Below are 11,080 nucleotides of genomic sequence, written 5' to 3' on the forward strand. Positions count from 1 at the left end.
GGAAGTTGGCCAAGTGGTAAAGTCCTTGCTGTGGAAGAATGAGGACCTGAGATCAGATCCCCAATACACCTTTAACCCCAACATTATTGGAGCTAACCTGGTCTACACAGTGAGTTCCAGGACAGCTAGGGCTACATAGAGAAACCCTGTCTCAAAAGCAGCATTACATACACACACCACAGGAACACAAACTCAAACACTTGGCAAAACAACCACTATTCTGACTTCCATGGTATTTTTAAATAAATTCGTTGGGTTTGAAAAGCACTCATTACCAGGTAACATTACCTAAATACAAGATCAAAAAAAAAAAATCACATCTATCGGTCTAACTTGACTACGTGGACAAGCTTAATTCATGTAATTTGGCCCAAATGTGCAACTCAGAAAGCTCTGAAGGAGCTAAGTGTGGGAGGAGGTACATGTGTATATGAAACACCTGAGTCTGTACAAGTGTGTGTGTGTGTGTGTGTGTGTGTGTGTGTGTGTGTGTGTGTACACATGTTCATGTGGGTTGGTAGATGAGTATGTGCAAATTGTGTTTGTGTGTGCATACACACATGTATGCCAGAGACAACCTCAGTTATTCTTCAGGCACCATTAACCTTTTTGTTTAAGACAGGGTCTCTCATTGTCCTGGAATTTTGCTAAGTAGACTAAACTAGCTGGCCAGGAAACTACCAAGCATCTTCCCGTCTTTACCTTACATCTCATGCCTGGCTTTTTATGTTTGTTTTGGGAGAATCAAACCCATGTTTGCCCTCACACTTGCAGAGCAAATGCTTTGTCAACTGAACCATCTCTACAGCCCCAAAGCTCAGATGTAAATCAAGAAGATTTGAGCTCAAATTCTGCTTGCTTTGTGCTCTAATCTTCCATCACCCCAAGTGCTCATGGGTGAGATTATGACATCGCCTGAATATGTGGTATATGATCACAAAGGTTTCTGGTAGGAAGAACAGTAGAGTTGGTACAATGGAGGGTAACTCCTGAAACTCACTTGTCTACCAAGGTGGGAGTGTGGTATCTTTGGTGCTCTAAGGTGAGCAAGAATTTATTTTATACTCTTTCTCACAATATAATTATGACAATGAGTAAGAACATGCGGGTTTCATACTGCAAAGTTTCCAATTCAGTAACAACAACAAAATGGGCAATAACTAATTGAAATAACTAATTGGGCCATATGAAATCACTAATACCCAACTCTTTAGGATAGTCAAAAAATGATTACTCTGATACAGTCTAGAACTGTTGAGTTTGATTTCTTATCAGTTAAAGAATTAAAAGGCAGGAAAAAGTCTTGAGGGAAACTAGTAACTGCAGAGAAATCCTAAATATAATGGACAACAGCAGACAGAATCAACAACTGAAGAAAGGTGTGTATTAGGGTTGAGGAACCACACATATGCGTTAGGCATATGTGCTGACCCTCAGCTTTGCTGAGACGACTCTGAAAACCAAAACCAATCCAGTCTCTCCTTCAGGGCTGGAGTGTTTTAAGTCTCTAAAGGGCTTTTCCTCCCCTAATTTAGGATTGGTCAGCTTAAAGAAAGAAGGTATGACTGACTGGCCCACAACTTTATGAGCCTGTGCTGACCTAAGTCTAGAATTTGCTGAGCTGGTCCATCAGCAGGGCGACTGCCAGGGGGGAGCAAAAGCCTACAAGGCCTTTGTCCTAAGCTGCCAGGCTTTTGTCTCTAGTCAGGAGGGTGAGGAAGTGGACCATCATGGAAATTTATTGCCTTTCTTGACTAACCACAGCCCCTGTCTCTGTCTGCCTACCAGAAATCTATCTCTTAGTCTCTCAACAGCATGTAATTCCAATATAATATAATTTAATCTTGAAATCCCAGTATGATGAAAACAGTCAATTTTCTCCCTCAAATTACTCGGGGTTTTTTTTGTAAGATACCATTAAAAATACATTTTTTCTTTCAATAAAAATCCCAAGGACGTCACCGGAAGTCCTGCTGTGATCGTCTCTGAGTGGTGATTGGATAAGAATGGAGGCAGCAGCTGCGAGGTTTGATGGGAAACTCATAGTAGAAAATGAGCCGGGAGGAGGGTATGTCTTGTTCTATTACAAGTCTCAGCTTTCCTTTTAGAGCAGAGCCTGTCTCCTTGATTTTAGTGGTGACCAGAAGTGCCCCTAATCAGGTGTTAATGTGGCTCACAGACTCCACCAGGTGCTTAAACAGTCACAGACCCTCTGTGTTTGCTAATGGATGGCTCTGCATTTTCTTCCCTCACAGCCATCATATAAACGAGAACCAGCCATGGAGGGCATAAAAATAATGAATGGTCTAAACCACACTGTTAGTACTATGTTGCCAACCAGATGAGGTATCAATCTAAGCTAATTACTAATTTCATATTCACACTTTGTCTAATAGTTAAAAGGATGAATGGATCTTTTGGACTCTGATTGCATTTCTACACCCATGTTTTTAATTCTCACAGGAGAGCATGTCTCCACAGAATGGACACCCCAACCTGCTCTCTCTGGGGAGCTGGGCTAAGTGGAAGATTGAATGCAGGGGTTAGGTTTACCAGCGACAACTCCTCATCCTCATCGAAGAGAAGAAAAATAGGGAAGGGGGACTCATTTAAAAGAATTTGCTGTCAAGCCCCGATGGTCTGAGTGCCATCCCTGGCTATCTACATGGTGTAAGACCAACTGCTGTGTGTTCTCCTCTGAACTTCACATGTGTATCATATGTGCATCATATATGCCTATACATGTGACAATAGTAAGACCTTTAGAGAGCTTATTACAAGAGGAAAAGTCCCCTTGAGAATGAGCCTTGCATAATGAGTTGAGGAAAAAGCCCCAACACTCCCTCAAGAGGCCCATGAAGTAACAGGTCTGGCAGAGGTGAAAATAGCCTAAAGTGACACCCCAGAGAAATGGTAATTTCCCTCAGGAATCTTAGACTGGGAGAAGAAAAAGGGCACCAACCATAGAAAGCCCAATGGGGCTCAGGGGCTAGAGGTAAGCACCTGGGAAACGCTGAGGGCATTTGCTATTGAGGTACTGTCTCCAGGGAGGTGGTAATAAAACCAGTATAACCAAAAACTTGAAGAGGAAAGGGATTATTTAGTTTACAATTCTAAGCTGCAGAGTCTAGCTGGACATGGTGGCACAAGCCTTTAATCCCAGGACTCAGAAGGCAGAGGCAGGAGGCAAGGCCACCTGATCTACAGTAATAAGTTCCAGGCCAGCCAGGGCAATGCAGAGACTGTATAATCCATAATAATAATAGTGATGAAGAAGGAGGAGGAGGAGGAGGGGGGAGGAGGAGGAGGAAAAGGAAGAGGAGAAGGGAGAGGAAGAGGAAGAGGAGGAGGAAGAGGAAGAGGAGGAGGAAGAGGAGGAGGAGGAAGAGGAGGAGGAAGAGGAGGAGAAAGAGGAGGAGGAGGAAGAGGAAGAGGAGGAGGAGGAGGAAGAGGAGGAGGAGGAGGAAGAGGAGGAGGAAGAGGAGGAGGAGGAAGAGGAAGAGGAGGAGGAAGAGGAGGAGAAAGAGGAGGAGGAAGAGGAAGAGGAGGAGGAGGAGGAGAATTTATTTTCATGTTGCTTTATCATAGACAGAAATTAAACTAAGACAAATTAAAGTAAACAAGGGGATCAGAAAATGAACAAACCCGTCACAGGAATTAATAGAGAAAACTTACCCATCCTTAGGACTGAACAATCCCAGAGAAAGGTCAAGGATCCAATGTAAGAAATTGGAAAGAAACATATTTCATTAGAAACCAAAGACAGCACAACCTTTTCAAAAAAGAAACATCTGGAAGTGTGGAATTGAAAAGGAGGGAAGAGTCTTGAATTTCAGAACAATTCATTTTCAATTATTTTATAAGTGGGGAGGAGGAAAAACCTGTTTAAAGTGTCTTCCCTAGTAAAAACAGATAATTTTTAAAACAATAAAAATTACTCTTTTTATTATTTTAATTATGTGTGTGTGTGTGTGTATGTCTATGTGTAGATATGCGCACATGAGTGTGGGTACCTTTAGAGGCCAGAGGTGTTGTATCCTTCTGAAGTGGGTTACGGGCAGCTATAAGTTGTCCAATGTGGGGGATGGGCATTAAACTCCGGTCTTCTGGAAAAGCAGCACATGCTTTTCATCACTAAGCTATCTTTCCTATCCCCCAAACACCTTATTCTAATTAAGGCACAATTAAAAAAACATAACACAGCTAATTCAAGGAAGCCATGCAAACACTTGTACCATCCCAAATTCTATCCATCTCAGTGAACTGATAGAACAGCTATTTTGAAACCATGGAGTCTCACTTAGACTTTTACATTTCCAGTATTAATTGTTTTTATTCACTTATCCACTACAAAGGGAAGGGGCTATGGTGGACACACTTAGCTCTGTAGCCTCTCTCCCCACTCATGTTGTCTGCTTTCTGTCCTTCCTCATCAACTAGCATCGCCCTCTTCATTTCCTTCCTAATGTTCCTATATTACACACACATTTATATATGATGACATCTTAATAACTGGGTATGAAATTAGTTAAAAAGGTCATCACAAGAGAAATAACCCTTAGATATATCATGGAGAAGACTACTATGCACCACTAGAATAAAAAGATGTTAAAGATTAGTCCTTCCCTGAAACAAGCCGCTGGGCAGGGGTAGCTCAGTTGGCAAAGTGCTTGCTTTGCAAGAACATGCATCCCAGTGTCATCTCCAGGTTCCACATAAAAAGCCAGGTGTAGCAGCAGTGCGCATTTGTAATCCCAGAGCTTGAGAGGCAGAGATAAAAGGATCCCTGGGACTCGTTGGATAGACAATCTAGCCTAATTGGTAAGATCCAAGTCAATGAGGGAGGTAGATAGCATGTCTAAGGATAATAACCGAAATCATCCTCTCTCTCTCTCTCTCTCTCTCTCTCTCTCTCTCTCTCTCTCTCTTTCTCTCTCTCTCTCACACACACACACACACACACACACACACACACACACACACACACACACAAATAGTGAAGTATTTAAAACTGAGCCAGCTAGATTAGCCTAAGTAATTTTCTTTGCCTATGCTGCTTTTCTCACATTTTCCCCCTGAATTGACTGAGGATGACTTGGCCAGTCAGAATCAATGCTTAAAGCTTGAGGAGATATCTGTTGTGGAAGGAGCTGGATTACTGCTCAGAAACTCACCTGGAAGTTAATAATGAGAACACCATTGTTCGATAGTAACTGTTAACTTTCCTGACAATGTCCCTGAAGCACTGTTAAACGTAACCCTGATGGCCCCTTATACACAGTTTACCTCTGTAAAAGGTCATCTTCAAGCACTAGACTTAAAGAAACTGCCACTGGATCTGCCTGCAAAATCCTGTAGAGCCAAGCATTGCAATATAAGGTCTGTTACAAACCAGTCAACTTAGCCATGCCTGTTTGACATACAACAACAGGGGCCGGGGAGTGTTTAATGTGCAAGCATGAGGACCTTAGTTCAATCCCCAGAACCCAGTTTAAGAAATGAGCATGGTATTACTTCTCATCCCAGTACAGGGGAGACAGAGACAGTCAGTTACCAACAATAAGGGGAAAGTACCAGGTAAAAGTGAGAGTGACTGTCTCAAAACATAAGATGGGAGCTGAATTTACTTCATTGGTTGTATGGTGAGGTATCCACCAGAGAAGACTATTCAGACATGGTCTCATGCCAAGAGGGAGTCTTTCTTAGCAGCTGGCAACTAACTACACTGAGTGTTTGGGACCTCAGAACAGTCCAGAGCCATTTGCTGGGTGGGCATTTAAGCACAACAACTGTTTCTTGGGTTGACACATCCCAGCAAGAACAGTTAGCCAGAGGAAGAAATACAGAACCAAAAAAGCAAGGTTATTTCATTTAGAGACTTTCCAAGACTGTGGACTTTGATGGATTAGGACTTTGTTCTCATTTTGGCGAGCATTGCTGTCTTGGTGCTGAGTTTTAAGGCATCAGTTGTGCCAGGGTCTGTGTGCCTGTGACACTGTCCACTGGTCCTATGGCCATGCATCAAATAGTGTATTCATCTGGGGCCAGAGGGCTACATCATCTCCTCAGCAAGAGTACATAGCTAAGAAGGCCTTTGAGCAAGCACTGCCCTATACTGAGAGCTAGGAGTAAAGATTATTGGTCCAGCCATGACCAGAAGTAGAATAGTTAGCTACGGAGACCAGGAGAACAAAGATCTCTACCAGTTGTTAGATTCTTGATATCTCTGTTTTCTTTCCTGAAGGTTATGGCTTTTGTTTTGTTTGAGACAGGAATTCTTTGTGTAGCCCTGGCTGTCCTAGAACTGGCCTTGCAACCTTAGTGATCTGCCTGCCTCTGCCTCCAGAGTGCTAAAATTAAAGGTGTAGGCCCTGCCCTGAAGGTTATTTTTGACTATGGCTATTTTTTCTTCCAATTATCTTGACTGGTTAGCATAGAAGCAAGAGTTTTCTCCCTGTGCCATACAGAGACCTCCTTGTCTCATAAACAGGAAATCTAATCCTCTTCTATTCTGGAAAACAACCTCAGCTAAGGAATCTAACCTGGCTTCTAGACAACAAGGCTTCCAGAGTTCCTTAAACTGAAAAATTTTATCCCCCATAAAGAGGAATGAAGTTTCAAATGCAATGGAGCTCACAACGGTGCCCCACCAAAAAAGGACTGAGAATGAGGACCACTTGTGACACATGGGGAGACCAAAATCTATTTAGGTGGGCCCTGCTCTCTTCTCCACTATAGATGAACAGCTGTAGTATAGTATACACAAGGACACAAAGGAGTGGTTTGTCCTCCAGTGCAAGCAATTCAGAAGATGCACACTTGCTTAAGCAGTCAGCGCAAGCAAGACAGGTGATCTCAGAGGCCTGGAAATACATTCACAGCCTCTCCTGGAACTAACCAGCTGTGGGTAGGTGACTACAGGAATCTGCATAGGGAGATCTATAGAGAGAGTACCTTAGTGACCTTAAGCAGGCACCCTTTCCTAGGCAACCTTAGGTTGGTACCATGTACAGTCGTCAGAACTAGAAATGAAGCTTATTGTTTGACTAGTTCCAACCCCAACATAAACATCATATTGGTGCTTAGGGTCCAGGCATAGCCAGCAATCCTGACTCACGGCCAGTTGGGAATGGTTAAGGAACTGATACACTCTTTCAAGCAACCTGAACATTGAAGAGCAGACTTCTGTTGCCTCCTCGACCTTTTTACCAAAGGAATTCCTGGGGAAATTGTAGTTTGGGGACTTGCCACCTTAAGGGGCTCATATACTGGAGGTACCAATATGGGTCTGTTTGTGCTGATGGGCTGGATGATTTTAGGCTCAGGTTTCTTTTGAATAATAAATTTGCTGCCTGGGTCTGGACCACTCAGGTATAATGTGACCCCCAAGGTTCTACTGGTTTCACCATAATGATCTTCAGCTTCCTGCCCAGCCCTAACTTTTATGATATAGGATTGCATTGCCTGTGACCACAGACAGGTGATGACATTTCAGACATAGGACAAGGAAAGAATAGGTGTGGTATTTACATGGCTTCTAGCATCACAGAGGGCAGGTATAGTTACTGAATATATTGGAACCTTTTTGTCACTGGTGAGCCCACAGTCCCAGGGACATGCTCGTCCCTAGGAGTGAATGAGCCATCCTCCCAGTAGCCTCTGGATGCTCTATTTTACAGAAGTCCATCTAGAAATGTGGGTTGGGTCTCAGTGGATCCAACTCTAAACCTGGCTTAAGGGGATTTGGACCCTTTTCCATGTGAAGCAAAAACAGAGCAAACATAATTATAGGGCCCATGTCAGTCTTATCTTTAAGATAAGAGGGTCAGAGGCTCTGGTGACAACCCACTTTTATCTGATGTAGTCTGCTTTAGCTGGATGTGAGAGGTCCATGGGAGCACTGGTGACCTTCACCTCAGTAGAGGTGGTGAGGAGCATAGGTTATGGGCCTTTTCACATTGGCTCTAGGTTCTAGGGCAGGACTCTCTCTAACTATAGAAGACTGCCTGTGTGCAGGATAAGACAAAGGCGAGGGTGCAGCCTCTCAAACCATTTGATAACTAGTACTCTGATTCTGTTACAGGATCTGTAAGGATCTGAGGAGGGAAGAGGAATTTTTGCGAAATAAATGTCTCCATGTGAGGTGCATCTGGCCCTTATGAGAGCTTCAGGTAGGAGGCTAATTGTCACCAATCTCAAGGACATATTTAGCTAAATTTTTCTTTCTATGTATCCTTTTTATCTGTCCTGAGCTTTTGTAGCCTTTAGGCACAATGTTGTTTTTAATTAACATTTAGGACCTTGGCCAGATTTAGGAAATCTTTGGCCATGAAGACAGTTCCATTTTGAAAGAGAGGTAACCCAAATCTAGGAAATGTTTTTGTCTGGGATATTTGGGTCTTAGTCACTCAGCAGTTACTTACTCCCTGATGGTTGGCCGGACAGAGCTTGGTAACCATTTGTCTTCCAATAACAGCAGGAATCTGTTGTCCAGCAAGAACCATCACCATTTGCCTCCTATTCAGCCTTTTCCCTTTTACCCAATTCATTTCTTCCTGTGCATAGGTTGGGTGCTGGAGTAATTCAGATTTAGGAATAATAACCAAGATCTGGGGATGTCCCATCAGTTCTAAAATTGCCTCTTTGGTGGTCAAATCGTGTAGCACTGTTCCTTTGGGCCTCTGGGGATTTGTTTTTTATTTCCTTTCTGGCTAAGGTGAGACTCCTTTATATATATATAAAGAGAGAGGGAGAGAAAGAGGGGAGGAAGGGGGAGAGAGAGGGAGAGGGAGAGGGAGAGGGAGAGGGAGAGGGAGAGGGAGACGGAGAGGGAGAGGGAGAGGGAGAGGGAGAGGGAGAGGGAGAGGGAGAGAGAGAGCACAATGGACCTTGGTGAGCAAATGACATCACCTGTGCAGTCTCAGAAGCATCTTTCTCACTTACTAAACACCCTCTGTTTATAACACATCTACTTATCCCTAGGTGAATTCTTAGTTCTAAGACATAAAAATCTGGAAGTCCCTATAGCAGGGAAATGATGAATATTACCAAAATACTTTCTCTGAAATTCTCAAAATATAAATAAGTAAAATGTTATTTTAAAAAGATAGATAGTGTTTGCAGAATGACCACACGGAAAGTTGTCCTCTGGCTTCCACATACATTTGCACACGGGCATACAGAGATTCACAGGAAGATTGCACCAGGCCTCTACATAGCACCATTTAAGACTTTCTTTTCAGACCACAAAAAGTATAGAAATACAATTAAGCTCTGCTGGAGAAACAACACACAAATTCATGACATAACAGAAGGGAGTGGAGTTCCCACCTGCTCTGATTAAATCTCTCCATGATCTACACCATAATCAATGCCCCATCAATCAAAAGGATATTGACCTGTGGAGTGCAGGCAGCTGCCATCCACAGAAGCATACCCTTTAGGGCTCTGTCTTCTTTGGTGCAACAGAGAATCTCACAATATGAAGAATTCATTGTCAAGAAGTACTTTATCTTTGTCAGTATCCAATATAAATAAGCACGCAAATGACACAAATACATAAATAAATAAATCCACTTTCACAGGGGAGAAGAAAGTGACCTTCCTCTCTTGATAAGCACAACAGGGCTCTAACCTGTTGTTTGATGAGTTATATGGCTCAAATCTCCCTCAAAAAATAATTACTCATCACGGTGACTGACCATGGAGCACCACTCCTGAAGCCAACAAGCCAAACTCAGATGAATTGTTTCAATTTCCTAATTTTCTCAATGAGTGAACCCTGCTTATAGGAAATCCATCCCTGGTTGGCAGTGGCTAATAGCAACAGGGACAAGCATGGAGCTGTAGATTTACCTCCCCTCTCTAAGTGCACGATAGAATGGGATTTTAATGTTTGACAGATATGCTCCCTCTCTCTGAGCGGCTCAGATGTGTTAGCCTCTGCCTAGCTCAGAAGATGCCCTGTGGAGAAAGGTGTCCCACTGTGCTCAGCACCCAACTTCCTCTCTCTCCTCCCTCTGCACCCCTTTATGCTTTGAAGTTTTATATTCATGGCCAATAAACTCTTTGGTCTCAGTGGAAACTGCCAGTCTGCCAAGTAAATTTAATCAAAAAACATACAGTAAAATCACATGTAAAGCTGTCTGCTAAGTTAACAATTCGACTTCGTTAAAGAGCCCTCTCTCTCTTAGCTGTTAGTCACCCAGAGATAAAGGGTTGACATCCATCCCTTGCCCTGCCTAGGCTGGTTTCTGTTTGGTAAAACATTTCCCCTAGAAGATATAACACACCTCATCCATCCACCCACGGCTACAACGAACTAACATACAACTATACCAAAATCTAACTTGAGAAAACAAAGAATTCATTGGCCTTACTTACAGAGCATAAATGAGGGGTAACTTATACAGCTATGGTTCAGTGAACTCCATGCAGCTTATCACCAATAACTCTCATCCAGCATAACTGAAGACTTTCCCTTACCTGCATAGTCAGAGTTTCCCTTCCAGTTAATCTTCCACACTATACATGCATAATACATACATGCATACATACATACATACATTCACTCGCACATACATACATTCATACATACATGCATACATATGTGCGCGCGTGCACACACACACACACACACACACACACACACACACACACACATATTCTACAGCTCCAAAGACCACAAGAGCAGGCGCAGCTGAGGTAGAATCCTATGCAGACAAGGTTGAGGTATTAAGAGCAAATTCCTGAAAGCTAGGATAAGGGCCTGAGATCCTGTATCCTGTCAAGTTGGCAATCAATATTAACTATTGCAACCATGAAAACCTTTCACCCTCTGCATTGATTTGCTTTTTTCATAAATAATCACATCTCCTTTCCCATGTGGATTAAAAAAAGAAGAAGAACATTTCTTTTTAAAATCTTCTTTTGTAGATTTTGTAGATATCGACATTGCTTGAGTTGTTTTGTTTTCAAAGTGATGCTGACTGATCCTAGACATAAACAGTGACTTTGGCCGTTAGCTATATGGGCATCACATCAGGGCTAGGACTTTGCACAGCTCAGCATAGCTCAGAAG

At 42.8% G+C, this 11,080-nt stretch overlaps 1 long non-coding RNA gene across 3 annotated transcripts; it reads left to right on the forward strand.

The window, feature by feature from the left end:
- The first annotated feature begins 960 nt into the window (after positions 1–960).
- On the forward strand, positions 961–8,700 carry LOC102554127 (uncharacterized). 3 transcript variants are annotated; one of them, XR_358871.5, is made up of 4 exons: positions 961–1,042; positions 1,955–2,026; positions 2,256–2,346; positions 2,464–3,234. It is a non-coding gene; the product is annotated as an uncharacterized LOC102554127 (long non-coding RNA). The 3 variants fall into 3 exon arrangements; XR_010057327.1 differs by lacking the exons at positions 2,256–2,346; positions 2,464–3,234 and adding an exon at positions 8,084–8,700; XR_005492361.2 differs by lacking the exon at positions 2,256–2,346.
- Positions 8,701–11,080: the final 2,380 nt, after the last annotated feature.

This window comes from Rattus norvegicus, chromosome 13 (genome assembly GCF_036323735.1).
Source record: "Rattus norvegicus strain BN/NHsdMcwi chromosome 13, GRCr8, whole genome shotgun sequence".
In the NCBI taxonomy this organism is placed as follows: domain Eukaryota; kingdom Metazoa; phylum Chordata; class Mammalia; order Rodentia; family Muridae; genus Rattus; species Rattus norvegicus.